This window comes from Schistocerca americana, chromosome 5 (genome assembly GCF_021461395.2).
Source record: "Schistocerca americana isolate TAMUIC-IGC-003095 chromosome 5, iqSchAmer2.1, whole genome shotgun sequence".
Lineage (NCBI taxonomy): Eukaryota > Metazoa > Arthropoda > Insecta > Orthoptera > Acrididae > Schistocerca > Schistocerca americana.
In genome coordinates, this window is record NC_060123.1 from 251,546,646 (window position 1) to 251,563,895 (window position 17,250).

A 17,250-nucleotide genomic window follows, 5' to 3' on the forward strand; every position below is an offset into this window, starting at 1 on the left:
GACAATGGAGTTAACACCTGGGCCTTTCAGGGGTAATGGCAGTTCAAAGGCCACAAGCAGGAACCATGTTAAGCAATACAAAAAAGCTAGGAACATTATGAAGACTTATCTGGAGAGTCATTGTTGTTGAGATTTTAAGGTCGACTTCCTGTGAAGTAATTGTGATAGAGCATACTCAGCGACTCTGATGCTTAGCTTCGGATTATTTTCTACAGTAAAGTTCACTCGAGGATTGAAAGACATAGTGCACAGCAAGTGACAATCTCTTGTTTTGGAAGAAACAATCTGCAGTGATTTAAATGTAAAATCAATATTCAATTGTTTGTCTAGCCATGGAAATCAAAAGCTAACAATAAACTATACTGAATATTTAGATATGGGTCATATATGAAAAGTATTGTACTGCGGAATCATAAACGACAACTCAATCACAGTGTTTAAAGAGAAATAATGTGGAGAATGTGGAGGATAAATTTGTAAAGCAGAGAGTGTCGAATGAAACATTAACTTTTTTAAAAATATATTCCTGTAATATGATGAGTATTGTTTTACTCCAAAAGAGGCAAAATCAAACAGAAGAGTGTAAAATTATCCTGATGGTATGTTCAGTGATCTTACCAAAGACTTTAATTTTATGGACCACAAAATTCTACTGGGCAAACTAAAGCATTATTGGTGAGCATTAATGACAGGCTGTGTCATAGGCATAAAGCTAACCTTGTAATGGGAAGGATTGGTACTGGAAACACTCTTGTTCTTAACCTACACAAATGACCTTCTAATGACTAAATGACAGTTCTAAAACTGAAATCTTTGCTGCTAACAAAAGCAGACTAATGAAGGGTCCAAATTCAACCTGTGGAGAGACAGTTTAGATGATGGATAAAAATGCCAAACAAGTTGTTCGCAGCAAACATCTTACATCAGACTCGTGTAATTTCAAACAAACAATAATTATGTGTTAGCCCACAAGCAGACATACATTAAATTACTTCCACATGAACCATAACCTTGCCAAGGTAGAGTGGCTTTCGTGTCTCAATGTGTTGTGTACATAGTTCCGCGTAGTCAGCGCGTACACAACTTTCCCACTAGAGCACAACAGCGTAGGCGCAGCGCTCATCCGTCTCCGCACTACGAGATGGCGCTGTCTTAGAGACGGACCAAATTCTGCTTCCGCCGATCCGTGTATTAATATGTAACACAGCCAATGAGATTGCTGCTAATGTAGAGCCAATGAGATTGCTGCTAATGTAGAACCTTTTCTCCTCGCGGATCACACTCGCTTAGTGATACCTGAACACTCGAGGTATTATAACAAGTGTACAGACCTCCGATCAGTCAGTCTGCATTTGTCTGCACCAGTCTGCATTTGTCTGCACCAGTCTGCTTAAGTCTGGATTTGTCTGCACCAGTCTGCATTTGTCTGCACCAGCCTGCATTAGTCTGCATCAGTCTGTACCAGTCTATAGTCAAGTTTCAGTCTGCCTAATAAGATTATCGTATTCCTCTACATAGCCATGAAGAGAAATGTACAGACACTTTGTCAAGTATCAGTGATATGTGAGAATAAGATTAACGTACCAAGACCAAAGGAACTTCAGATTGTCAATTGTAAACAGCATCCAGAATCAAGTTACGTAGTATCTATGATTTTTATTATTTTAATAAATGTGTGTGAAAATTAATCAATTTCTGTTTAAAGTTAGTCACCGTCAATCTGCTACTCTAAGCGTGCAAGCGGCATTTCTATCGTCTGACCTAACGGCAGAAGATAAACACGCCACGATAAGACTACGAGACATATTGCTGACACTCGCCTACTTCGTTAGAGTGACAAGTCAAATAATCTGATGGTGTGTGTACCGAAGGTCTTACAGTACGCACACCACACAGTGATACAGACAGCTATATCATAGATGCAACCACATCAGATGGATATCTGTGGAAAGACCAGACAAACATGTAGTTCCTGAAAAGGGGCAGTAACCTTTCAGTAGATGAGTGGCCAACAGCTTGCATGATTGATTGATCTGGCCTCGAGATATTAGTCAACATGACTTTGGTGATACTGTGAATGGATGAAAGCAAGAGGAAATTAAAATGCCATTATATTTCTGAGGGCATGCAGTTCTGCTGTATGGCTAAGTAATGATGGCATCCTCTTGGGCAAAGTGTGGAATGTTAGATCCCTTAGACAGGTAGGTGGGCTAAAGAATTTAAAAATGGAAATGGACAGGCTGAAGTTAGATATAGTAGGAATTAGTGAAGTGCAGTGGCAGAAATAAGAGGACTTTCAAGTCAGATGACTAGGGGTTACACATACAAAATCAGACAGGAGTAAATCAAATAATAAATAAGAAAATATTAATGCATGTATGCTTCTGTTAAGAGCATGGTGAATGCATTATTAGAGCCAAGAGAGAGACAAGGTAAACACACGCCACAACAGCTCTAACAGCTCTACAGACGATGGAGAAATTGGAAGAATGTATGCTGCCATGAAAGAAATAATTGAGATAATTAAGGGAGTCGAAAATTTAATTGAGATGTGGGACTGGAATTCAATAGCAGAAAAAGGAAGAGAGCAACTATAATATTGTAGCAAATGAAGCAGGCAAAAGGGGTATAGACACCCCAAACATGATATTGATAGGAAGTGCAAAATGGCAAAGCAGGAATGGCTTGATGAGAAATGCAAGGCTTTTGAAGCACACACACAAGTAGAGGAACAACACATGCCACCGATAGGAAAATTAAAGAGAATTTTTGAGGAAAAAGAAGCAGCTGTATGAATATCAAGAGGTCAGATGCAAGCCAGCACTAAGCAAACAAGGGTATGGTAACTCAAAGGTGGAAGGAATATTACAGAAAAATAGAAAGTATTTGGAGATGAGATGGGAGATACAATACTGTGAGACGAATTTGATGGAGCACAGGAAGAACTAAGTCAAAATGAGGCCCCTGAAATTTCTCAGTATTATTGAGGTCATTGGAAAAGCCAGCCATGACTATTTCACCTGGTGTGAGATATGTATGATTGATTAATTGATTCATTCATTCAGTCATCATGTTCCATAGATTCCAACAAGAAGGGGAAACTTCAGGGACATGGAATGTGTCAAGATATACATTAAAATACAGGCTTAATACCCTTAGACTTCAAGAAGAATGTAATAAACTCAGTTCCAAACAAGGCAGGTGCTAACAGGTGTGAATACTACTGAGCCATCGGCTTAATAAGTCATGGTTGCAAAACACTGACCTTTACTCCATAATGGCTTTTGTTGCGTGGAAATAAATTCACTTAGAGCTGAATTTTGATTTACACAATCAAATTGTTGTTGTTGTTGTTCTTGTTGTTGTTGTTGTGGTCTTCAGTCCTGAGACTGGTTTGATGCAGCTCTCCATGCTACCCTATCCTGTGCAAGTTTCTTCATCTCCCAGTACTTACTGCAACCTACATCCTTCTGAATCTGCTTAGTGTGTTCATCTCTTGGTCTCCCTCTACAATTTTTACCCTCCACACTGCCCTCAAATGCTAAATTTGTGGTCCCTTGATGCCTCAGAACATGTCCTACTAACCGGTCCCTTCTTTTTGTCAAGTTGTGCCACAAACTTCTCTTCTCCCCAGTTCTATTCAATACTTCATCATTTGTTATGTGACCTACCAATCTAATCTTCAGCATTCTTCTGTAGCACCACATTTCGAAAGCTTCTATTCTCTTCTTGTCCAAACTATTTATCGTCCATGTTTCACTTCCATACATGGCAACACTCCATACAAATACTTTCAGAAACGACTTCCTGACACTTAAACCTATACTCGATGTTAACAAATTTCTCTTCTTCAGAAACATTTTCCTTGCCATTGCCAGTCTACATTTTATATCTTCTCTACTTCAACAATTCATCAGTTATTTTGCTCCTGAGGGCATGCAGCTTTACAATCAAATTACAAAACACAAAAATAACTCTCATATACACATCACCTACTTGTCTAGTGTCCAGAGTAGAGTTATGTACTCTGTTACAAAGGTATTCAACAAGCACCCGTATAACATAAAATTAGAAATTCTGATGTGACTGAATAGAAAAAAGAAAAACATACCTCATTAGCCACTCTGTTGACAAATTACCTGAATATTTTGAATCATGAATTGAAAAATTCTGTTATTTAGCCTACTTGGTGGTGAAGTCGCACAACAAATAGTAATGAATAACACTAAGCGGTATAATGATAGTTTATTGTTATTGCAGTGTGCATATTAAGTTTTATGATTTCCTTGCCTTTTGTTATAGCATACTTTGATACCTTTCACATCCCTGAAGGTTTCTCCTCTAGACAGGATCTACAAAAGATGATGAATGAATGAAATTGACTTGTGCTACAAACCTGAAGGATCTTCTTCTTGATGGAATTTACAGTACATGTTATGTGGGTTAATTAACATATCTTATCTCCTACCTGTTGTTGTATTGGAGATATGCTGTTGGATTAACTTTTGATATGTATGGCATTAAACTTTTGGCAACATATCTCTTTGCACAATACATTTGTTTGTGTGGCCATCTTCCGCAGCAGCTGTTAACATCTGTTATTACAGGTTATCTGTCTTGAACTGACTGCAATGTAATTAAAAAGAATTACATCGGACACGTTTCGCTTTCGTTTATAAAGCATCTTCTGTGGTGTTCTGTTAACTGGATACATACATTTCTAGATTTATTTTTTGATTCTTTTAGGCTAACAACAGCATTTTTTATGAAGTTAGTCTGTAAGCTACTTACAGTGTTTCTTCCCACAGTCTACATCTTCCCCTCTTGCTAACAGTGGTTGATGTAGACAGGCTTCATTTCACATCTGCAGTTTTTGGCATTTTGCGTTATTTCCTGCACTGCACTATCTATAAGTGACTTTGTAGCCGTTTTTCATTCATCACTGCTACAGTGTTCATGCCCATTCGTTTGTTTTTGTTCACGTTGTAGAGTGTTACCAACGTATAAAACGATTTGTGTGTGTGTGTGTGTGTGTGTGTGTGTGTGTGTGTGTGTGTGTGTGAGTAAGAGAGAGAGGGAGTGAAATCGTCTTGTATGTAGATAGAGACTTGAGAGGTGTGGTTCCCCCACCCACCCCTACCCCCGAGTTGGTTGATTTCGGGGAGGGGGGGGGGGGGGATGACATGGATGGCCTGGACAGTGATTATGGGCTGGGACAAAACGGTAGTAGTAAATGGAGCATTTGGTTATATTCATTTCTTTTTTGTATGTGTGTGTACTGATGGTACAGTGTTTAGTCTGTGGAGCATGTATCTAAGTGCTGCCTGCTTTTGAGAATTGGGGTGTTGTGATGTCTCATGTATAATTGTGTCTGTTGTTGTCGGTTTTTGGTAAATGGCAAATGTGTAGGTTGTTTTGAATCTTTATGGTGATGAATACTGTAATACAAATAGCCACAAACAATGGATACAAAGAGAACTTAATAACAAAGCTGTACAATAAAATCAAGAAACAGAAAAGAACAGACACCCAACTGCCACTAACACAAGGACAAAAAGACACACAAAGAAATACACAAAATAAAACAATAGAAACAGCACAAAGTGTTAAAGAAACAGAAAGTAAAAGATGGTACACAATGACATACAACCAGAAATACACACACAGAATATCCAATGTGTTTAAAAAAACAAGGCATAAAAATAGCACACCAAACCAAGAACTCAGTTCAGAAATACTTCACAAAAGCAATAAGAAAAACTGATCTGTATCAGAAATCAGGAATATACCAACTGAAATGCAATACATGTGATGGAAGATACATAGGTCAAACCAGGAGGACATATGATACCAGATACAAAGAACATGTAAGAGCATGGAAGTATAGGACAAATCATTCAAAATTTGCAGAACACTTACACCAACACCAACATAAAATTACAACCAGAGACATAGACATGGAAATCATAAGGATAAACAACAACAAAAAACACCTCCTCACCTTAACAAGAAAACTACCACATCCAAAAAACCATAACAGAAAATAAAGAACTCATAAATGGTCAGATCAACTTGGCAAACCACGCACTCTTTGAACTGATTGACCGCTTAATGTAACATTAAAAATACAAATATAGCCACATGCACCATTTATTACTACAATTTTCTCCCGGATAGATCCCATAATCACTGTCCAGGCCATCCCTGTCATTCCTCCCCCCCCCCCTCTCATCCCCCCCCCACCCCACACACACGCCCCCCTCTGGGCGAACAGGCATAAACACTGTAGCAGTGATGAATGAGAAACAGCTAAGAAAGTCACTTGTAAATAGTGCAGTGCAGGAAATAACACAAAATGCCAAAAACTGCAGATGTGAAATGAAGCCTGTCGATATCAACCATTGCTAGAAAGAGGGGAAGGTGCAGACTATGTAAAGAAACACCTTAAGTAGGCTACAGACTAACTTCATAAAAAACACTGTTTTTAACCTAAAAGAATCAAAAAATAAATGTACAAACATATGTATCCAATTTACAGAATGCCTCAGAAGATGCTTTATAAATAAAAGCGAAACGCGTCTGGTGTAATTCCTCTTAATTACATTGCAGTCAGCTCAAGACAGATAATCTATAATAACAGGTATCTCTTTGGATATTACATACCAAAATTTTTGACCTTGGTTTGAAAAGTGATAGCTGCAATGTAAAACACATAAGCTAAATAAACCAAAATTTAACCATCCATCTGATGTTCAATATTGCTTACACTGGATCAGATAATCTTTGCTTTTTGCTTTATATTCATGCAGGTGTTTAGCAAAGAATGGACGCAAAGATTCTCTCACTGTATGACAATGATAGACAAAATATGGCAAGTGGAATAAATAGAATCGACTGGTGGAAGTATCTTCAACTGAAATCATAGTTATTGAAATTTAATTTGCACATTGTTCACAAAAAAATTATTTGATGGGCTCCTGATGGTCACTGAAGCATTTGTAGAAGGAAATAACATGTTCAGTAAAAAAAAAAAAAAGTTCTAATTTTTTAAATGATTCTGTCCCACCTGCAATTGAAGGTTATAGTTTATCATGTACATCTACATCTTCATCTATACTCCTGCAAACCACCATGAGGTGAAAGACAGAAAGTATATCCAATAATACCAGTTATTAGGGTTCCTTCCTGGTTCCATTCACGTACAGCGCTCCGGAAGAATGATTGACTGAGTGCCTCTGTGCGTGCAGTAATTATTCTAATCTTATCCTCATGATCCCCATGTGAGCAACACACATGGAATTGTAGTACATTCCTAGAGTCATCGTTTAATGCCAGTTCTTGAAACTTTGTTACTGCAGTTTTTTGGGATAGTTTATGTCTATCTTCAAGAGTCTTCCAGCTCAGTTCCACGAGTATGTGTGTCACACACCCCCATGGGTCAAATAAACTTGTGATCATTACTTCTCTGTATATGTTCAATACTCCTGTTAATCCTATTTGGTATGGGTCCCCCACACTGGAACAATATTCTCGAACTGGTCCTTTGTAGACTGATTGCACTTCCGCAGTATTCTACGACTGAGGTTATGTGATCATTCCATTTCATACCCCTACCAAGTGTTGTAACCAAGTGTCTGTATGAGTTGGCCAATTCCAAAACTGACTCATTTATGTTATATTCACAGATACTAAATCTTTTCATTTTGTGAAGGGCACAATTTTATATTTCTCATTGAGATATGACACTACTGAATTTTTATCTAGTTAAAAAAAAGAGGGAAACATTCCACATGGGAAAAAGATATCTAAAAACACAGATGATGTGACTTACTGAACGAAAGTGCTGGCAGGTCGATAGACACACAAACAAACACAAACATACACATGAAATTCAAGCTTTCGCAACAAACTGTTGGCCGGCCGCGGTGGTCTAGCGGTTCTAGGCGTGCAGTTGGGAACCGCGCAACTGCTACGGTCGCAGGTTCGAATCCTGCCTCGGGGATGGATGTTTGTGATGTCCTTAGGTTAGTTAGGTTTAAGTAGTTCTAAGTTCTAGGGGACTGATGACCACAGATGTTAAGTCCCATAGTGCTCAGAGCCATTTGAACAAACTGTTGCCTCATCAGGAAAGAGGGAAGGAGAGGGAAAGACGAAAGGATGTGGGTTTTAAGGGAGAGGGTAAGGAGTCATTCCAATCCCGGGAGCGGAAAGACATACCTTAAGGGGAAAGAAGGGGTATACACTCGCACACACACACACATATCCATCCGCACATACACAGACACAAGCTTGTGTCTGTGTTAAGGTAAGTCTTTCCGCTCCCGGGATTGGAATGACTCCTTACCCTCTCCCTTAAAACCCACATCCTTTCGTCTTTCCCTCTCCTTCCCTCTTTACTGATGAGGCAACAGTTTGTTGCGAAAGCTTGAATTTCATGTGTATGTTTGTGTTTGTTTGTGTGTCTATCGACCTGCCAGCACTTTCGTTCGGTAAGTCACATCATCTGTGTTTTTAGATATCTTTTTCCCACGTGGAATGTTTCCCTCTATTATATTCATACCATTAATTTGAACCCAACAATTACATTTGTTATTGTCACTGTTGCATTTCGAAATCTTTCCTGTCATCTTATTTTCTCTTTCTGTTTTTGCAAGTAGTTTCACTTTGTATTCACCTTCTCCTCTTTACCAAATCTACCATACAATTTTATCCCGCCTATATATACTCAATAATACGTAACCCACTTCCAAACCATAACCAAAAAATTTTTTTTCTTCCGCTTTCAACAATACTGCTGCTACAAAATCCACCGTTTTCAGTTCACAAACAGTTCCTTTCAGCTATTAAACAGCCATTTCGGCTAGTTCCAATAACTTCCGCTTTTTTTCCATTTCCGTTTTTCCCACATCACTGATCTTTTTTAGCCACTTCCCACAGGTTTTAACGTCATTATTTCTTCGTCAGACAATTGTTAGCCTCATTTTCACAATCTGCCACCACAAAACCACCCCTTTTAATACATTTAGACGCAGTTTTTTCGAAATTTTCCCGACTTGCTCCACCCTTTAACGTGTTTTGGCGGCAACACAACCACATAACCTTTGTGCACATGGTTGTCTACCAACCCAAGTTCACCACAGGATCAACATAGCCAAGCTGTAACCAACACCTCTTCGCCTTTTTTCACACCAGATCTCCGGTTGCTTTCTAGTTCACCTTATCTCTCGCCATATATTTTTATTTTCATTTCAGCCTCATGTTACACTTTCCACCTTCTAATACCATGTCACCCTCACAACATCCCCACAACGACCCCATTAAGTTTCATTTACATTCCCTCCGCAAACATGCCTTCGCCCTAGCCAGATTACACTCCCATATTTTATTTTCTCAGGCTTGTCTGACATTTGGCATTACCCCCAAAGGCCTCACACTTAAAGTTCCCATCTCTGGCTGTAATTCTTCTTTCCATCAGTCCCTATACCAGTTCCAAACTGAACAATCCATTGCCCTCACCCACCTAATAAGGCTTGTGTCTGTGTATGTGCAGATGGCTATGTGTGTGTGTGTGTGTGTGTGTGTGTGTGTGTGTGTGTGTGTGCGAGTGTATACCCCTTCTTTCCCCCTAAGGTAAGTCTTTCCGCTCCCGGGATTGGAAAATATATATATATATATATATATATATATATATATATATATATATATATATATATATATATATATATATATATATACAAAGATGATGAGACTTACCAAACAAAAGCGCTGCAAGGTCGATAGACACACAAACAAACACAAACATACACACAAAATTCTAGCTTTCGTAACCAACGGTTGCTTCGTCAGGAAAGAGGGAAGGAGAGAGAAAGACGAAAGGATGTGGGTTTTAAGGGAGAGGGTAAGGAGTCATCCCAATCCCGGGAGCGGAAAGTCTTACCTTAGGGGGAAAAAAGGACGGGTATACACTCGCACACGCACACATATCCATCCGCAGGTGTATGTGTGGATGGATATGTGTATGTGTGTGTGTGTGTGTGCGTGTGTGTGTGTGTGAGAGAACGCGCGCGCGCGCGCGCGCGAGTGTATACCCGTCCTTTTTCCCCCTAAGGTAAGTCTTTCCGCTCCCGGGATTGGGATGACTCTTTACCCTCCCCCTTAAAACCCACATCCTTTCGTCTTTCCCTCTCCTTCCCTCTTTCCTGATGAAGCAACCGTTGGTTACGAAAGCTAGAATTTTGTGTGTAAGTTTGTGTTTGTTTGTGTGTCTATCGACCTGCCAGCGCTTTTGTTTGGTAAGTCTCACCATCTTTGTTTTTAGATATACTTTTCCCACGTGGAATGTTTCCCTATATATACAAACAGACACATACATACACGCAAAATTCAAGCTTTCGCAACAAACTGTTGCCTCATCAGGAAAGAGGGAAGGAGAGGGAAAGACGAAAGGAAGTGGGTTTTAAGGGAGAGGGTAAGGAGTCATTCCAATCCCGGGAGCGGAAAGACTTACCTTAGGGGGAAAAAGGACGGGTATATGTCTGCTTGTGTCTGTATATGTGTGGATGGATATGTGTGTGTGTGTGCGAGTGTATACCCGTCCTTTTTCCCCCTAAGGTAAGTCTTTCCGCTCCCGGGATTGGAATGACTCCTTACCCTCTTCCTTAAAACCCACTTCTTTCGTCTTTCCCTCTCCTTCCCTCTTTCCTGATGAGGCAACAGTTTGTTGCGAATATATATATATTGAACTTCGATAATCATTGTTGCCACAACCACATCATGGTCACTGATACCTGTTTCGATGTGGACGTCCGCAAAGAGGTCAAGTCTATTTGTTACCATTAGATCCAATATATATTTCCATCATTGGTGGGTTTCCTAACTATCTGTTCTTGGTAGTTTTCAGAGAAGGCATTTAGTAGTCTTTCACAGGGTGTCTTATCATGCCCACCACTACCAAAACTGTAATTTTTCCAACTAATGTTGGATGATTAAGGTCTCCACCTATGATTACAGAAAGATTTGGAAACTTACATACAAGTGAAGAGAGGTTTTCTCTAAAGCTTTTGGTTACATCAGGAGATGAGTCTGGTGGGTGATAGAAGGGTTCAATTACCATTTTATACCCACCCCTGATACTCAGTCTTGCCCGATCAATCTCACAAGCAGCTTCAGTTTCTATTTACTGCAACAAATACACCACCTCCATTTCCCATTTGCCTATCCTTTTGATATAACCTAAACTTTCTCCAAAAATCTCACTGCTATCAATTTCAGGTTTCAGCCAGCTTTCTGTAGTATTGTACAGTTTTGGCTATAGGTCATTTTCAGTTACCTAAATATATATGTTGTATGAGAGGGTAGTGTACAACAGGCAATACCTAACACAAAATGGCTCACTGACACACTCCCAATTTGGCTCTCCCAACGCGCTCTCTTCAGAGAGAGCAATATTCAGTCTCATAAAAGGAATTTTAGATGAACTGAACTGTAGAAGGCATCCTGTGAGGATTTTTTTCTGGTCTCACGAAATCTTTGCTCATGTAAAACATAACACATTAGAACACAAACTCCCACACTTTAGTATAAAAGACCAACCATCAGCTTGGACAGACTCTTACATGCATAACAGGAAACAAGGAAACAATAAAATCAGTGAGGGGGGACTATTACGAATGGTGTTTCCCAAAGCTTTATCCTTGTATCACTGGCCTTCTCAGTTTATATTAATAACCTGCCAGCATCAGTAAATAACAAGGCAAATATAGTTATGTTTGCTGATGATACAAGTATCTTCACCAAGGGCACAAAATCCTCAAAGCTGAATACAACTGAAGCAATAATGCACCAAGTACATAAATGGTTCACAGCAAACAGTCTATTATTAAATCTTTCAAAAACAAATCTAGGCCTAATGCAGTTTAAGACAGCAAATATGTTGACAGGGAAATAATAATGTTGTCATATTTCACATATTTCCACTCTCTGATCCTGTATGGTGTAATATTCTGGGGAAATGCTGCAAAAGTGGAAAAAGTTTTTGAAGTACAAAAACAAGTTGCGATAATGATGCGTGGTATTACAAATCAGGTATCCTGCAGGCAGATGTTCAAGAGATCTGGGATACTGACACACACAAGTCAGGATAACTACACACTGAAGAAATCTGTAATCAACAACGACAAAAAATTCCAGATTATCGGTGATATTCACAATCATGACATAAGCCAGAAGCAAAGCCTTTAGAAACACTCAGCAACTCTCAATATAGTGCAAAAAGAAGTTATCCAGTCTGGAATAAGTGTTTCCAATAAGCTTCCATTGAATATAAAAAACAGCATGGACAGCCCTCACATATTAATGAGGAAACTTTAAAAATTCTTCATAAAGCAAACTGCATATAATGTAAATGAATTTCTAGAGCTATAAGTTATGTGAAGGATGTGTCATATAATAAATGATATTTTATATTATGTGCTACATATGTATGCAATATTGTATGCCCCATATGTACATTGTTAGCAGTATTGTTATACAGTATTTGTTCTTTTTTCCTTCTTGTGATATAGTATTCTTTGGCTGTCCTACATTACAATAGAAACTTTGAAGAATGTAATTTAATATGACCAAATAAAAATCAAATCAAATGATGATTAAAATCTGTCATGACACATATTGCTATACTGGTCTCTTCCATCAGTTGTCCATAAAGCCTATCTAGTTCTGTGCTTCTGAGTGCAATCGTCATATGTATGGTGACACATCTCATGATTAAAATCCCATATATTACTTTGTAACATAAATCACAATTCATCTACAGGCTATGAGCAAACAGCAGTTTATATGAACAGGGCTCAGTGGGAGGTTGAATGAGCTACACTGACCTCAGGTTCAAAGGAAAAATCATTAGTTCTAATTGTTTGTTCATGCCACATCATTTTTACTTCAACCTTGAATACTGTTTTAAGTCCAATGAGTTTCTATTTCGATGATACACAATTAACTATACACTGGATACAGAAATTTATTGGTATTCTTCATTTCTGGTTAAAGTACTCCTGTTATTTTGTTTTCATTTATGTATAACACTTGTTACCACTTAATTTTGTGTTGCATTTTGCATTCTTAAATATCTTGAGCATTGCATTTGGATTCTCTCTTTCTTATATACTCGAATCTGCTTGAAAGGAAATGTAGGTATGTTCATCATTACTGTAGTCAGTTTGATCATTTCAGTGTCTATTACTCTATATTCTAAAGGATGTTGTCCAAAGCAGATGTCTCTGAGTCTGGTGTTTAGATGATTATAGTCATCTGTCATAATGTATTTTCTCTATTTATCAATAGATTTAACATATCTGTCCAGTCTGTTCACATCACTGTTTTCTGGTTTGGTCTTGAAGTTCACTGACTTGTTTTTTATCATAGGATAACGACGATGATGATGATTTTACAGTGCTCAATGGCGTAGTTATCAGTGCCCCTGCTCAACAGGGATGTACGCTTTCAGTGGAAATTGAAATATTCTCCACATGCTTTACAACTAATTATCAGGTTGTGGCAAGACAAATATTTTGAGGGTTGGGACTTTCTGTCCCTCTACGCCATACCTGTGGGGAGAACAATATTCGCCACCCCCATCCTATCAAATCCATTTCTACTGTCCATAACTGAGAAAAGTGAGTACAACAGGAATGTGACAATTGGAGTGGAGTGTGTATTGTGATGTACTCCAAGTAGACTAGTATACACTGCTCTAAAACAGCCCTATGTATGAAATTATGTCAACACTGTAATTTTGAGTGACTTGAAGAGGTTTGAATAATATAAATAAATTAAACTGTCTCATTTCTTCAGTGTGCTGACACTTTCAAAATATTCTCAGTTCAGTTCTCAGTATGCTTGAACATGGTATCAATAGTTCATTAATACTTGTACAGTATATGCAAATACTGGAATGCATTTTGTCATCAGGATGCACATTTAATTTCATCAAGTAAAAACTTTACTAGTTGTAGGTTTTCAGGGTCATTTCTTGGTTTCAATACTGATGTGATGTCTGCACAGAACTCTCAATAGAATTTTTCTCTTCCTCAATGCTGCTGCACACAAAAAATTAAAGACATTGGGAGACTGTAAAGGGCAAATAATGAAACACATAAAGACTGACAATGTAGTCTACTAGCAAAGCAATATTTTTATGAATGACCAATGATACAAACTGGGCACAGTTGTGGGCTGCGAGTGAGTGAGGGGTAGGACTGTTTTCCCCCTCCCCACCTCACTCCTTACAGGCATTCTTCTTAGCTGCCTACTGTACCACTACCAACAATTTCAACCATGATGAAGTCTGGGGATTGCTCCAGAGCATTCCTTTCCTACTTCTACATACATACTCCACAAGCCACCATATGGTGCATGGCAGAGGGTACCTTGTACCACTACTAGTCAATTCCTTTCCTGTTCCACTAACAAATAGGGAGACTAACACTGAGCAAAGATTGGTGTTATGAATGATGAAGAGCAATTCAACAGAGGTGTTACAATGAAAAGAGGAGTAACAAAACTATAGAGTACACCAGATTCACTGTTAACATCCACTAAATTACAACAGGTTTATCTGTCTACCTATCTATCTACATCTATACCCTGCAAGCCACCATGAGTTGCATGGCAGAGAGTACATCCTGTTGCACCAGTTATTAGGGTTTCTTACAGTAATTATTCTCATATTATCCTCATGATCCCCATGTGACTTATACACAGGGGATTGTATTATATTCCTAAAGTCATCATTTAAAGATGATTCTTGCAACTTTGTTAATAGCCTTCCTCGGGACAGTTTACGACTGTCTTAGTCTTCCATTTCAGCTACTTCAGTATCTCTGTAACTCTCTCCCACGGATCGGTCAAAGCCAGCATATGGGGCTGGTTGCTCACAAAACCAAATTAATAATTATTATTTCAGATACCATATTATGTATGTTTAATGGCATTTTCAAACACAAACAAAAAGATAATTCACAATAAAAGTATGTAATGAAACAGAGAAATGAAAGGCAAAATAAAACTAAAAATTAATGTGATTGGCTTACTAATTGATAAAAAAATGGATGTCAGTCACTCTGTTAAACTTTATAGCTATTCCCCTCCCTCCCAATAGCATATGGGTACGTCTGATCAACACAAAATTTTAGACTATTATACCAGTGCTGTATTCATTAGACAGGACTGATGTCTAATAATTGAGAAATCTGGGGGCTGCTTCTTGTTAGCAAATAAAATACGGTGAATAGTCAGGGTTGCAATGCAAAAGCTGCCTACTATAGACTGTCTTATCCAAAAATTTAGCTGTGGGTTATGAGACAAAGTCCTAATATGAGCCTGCTGAGAGTCTACAGTAACATATATGTCTATCAAACCACTGCAAAGTGCATGGCAGAGGGTGCTTAGTGCAGTACCACATTAGAGTTTCTTTCTATGCCAGCAGAGTATGGAATAGGGGACGGGGGACTCCTTAAATAATTCTTTGTGTGCTGTAGTTAGTTTACTCTTTTCTTTGTGGTCAATATGGGAGTAATGCATAAGGGGATGAAGACTATCTATAGATTCTACACTTAATAATGGGTCTTGAAACTCCGTGCTTAGGATTTTGCAGAATAACTGGTAGTCCTATATGTCTTCAAGAATCTGCCAATTTTTCCATATTCTCTGAGACTCTCATGAGTAAAACAAAACTGTGATCATACATGCTCCCAAACTGTGTATATATTCAATATTCTCCTGTTAGTTCTACCTGCTATAGCTCCCAGACACTTGAGCAGTATTCTAAGATGGGACAGACAAGTGATTTGTACGCAGTGTCCGTTCCAAACTAAGTGCATTTTGCCAGAATACTGCCAATGAATCGATGTCTGCCACAGCCTTATCTATGACTGAAACTATGTGCTCACTCTATTCCATATACCTACAAACTGCACTCAGGTATTTGTATGAGTTGGCAGATTTTATAATGGGACTCATTTATGCTGTTGTCACAAGATGGCAGATTATAATTGTCACTCATTTATGTTGTTGTCATGCAGAACTACTTTTCCGTGTTTTGAGAAGTGCTCAATTGTAGATTACTGAACATTTAAAACACTTCAATATTCTATCAGGATCCAACTGGATATTTGCACAAATTTCTCCAGATAGTATTTTATTATAGATACCTGTGTCACCAGTAAGACATCTGAGATTACTATTAGTATTTTTTGCCACATCTGCAACATATAATGTGAACAACAAAGGTCCTAACACATTTCCCTGGGCATGCCTACAGCTACTTCTATTTCTGTCAATGATTCTTCATCCTTGATCACATGCTACATCCTCACTACCAAAAAATCCTCTATTCAGTCAGAAATTTGTTTTGATACCCCATTTTGTTGTTGTTGTGGTCTTCAGTCCTGAGAATGGTTTGATGCAGCTCTCCATGCTAATCTATCCTGTGCAAGCTCCTTCATCTCCCAGTACCTACTGCAACCTACATCCTTCTGGATCTGCTTAGTGTATTCATCTCTTGGTCTCTCTCTATGATTTTTACCCTCCACCCTGCCCTCCAATGCTAAATTTGTGATCCCTTGATGCCTCAGGACATGTCCTACCAACCGATCCCTTCTTCTAGTCAAGTCGTGCCACAAACTTCTCTTCTCCCCAATCCTATTCAATACCTCCTCATTAGTTATGTGATCTACCCATCTAATCTTCAGCATTCTTCTGTAGCACCACATTTCGAAAGCTTCTATTCTCTCCTTGTCCAAACTATTGATTGCCCATGTTTCACTTCCATACATGGCTACACTCCTTACAAATACTTTCAGAAATGACTTACTGACACTTAAATCTATACTCGATGTTAACAAATTTCTCTTCTTCAGAAACACTTTCCTTGCCATTGCCAGTCTACATTTTATATCCTCTCTACTTCGACTATCATTAGTTATTTTGCTCCCCAAATAGCAAAACTCCTTTACTACTTTAAGTGTCTCATTTCCTAATCTAATTCCCTCAGCATCACCCGACTTAATTCGACTACATTCCATTATCCTCGTTTTACTTTTGTTGATGTTCATCTTATATCCTCCTTTCAAGACACTGTCAATTCCATTCAACTGCTCTTCCAAGTCCTTTGCTGTCTCTGACAGAATTACAATGTCATCGGCAAACCTCAATGTTTTTATTTCTTTTCCACGGACTTTAATACCTACTCCG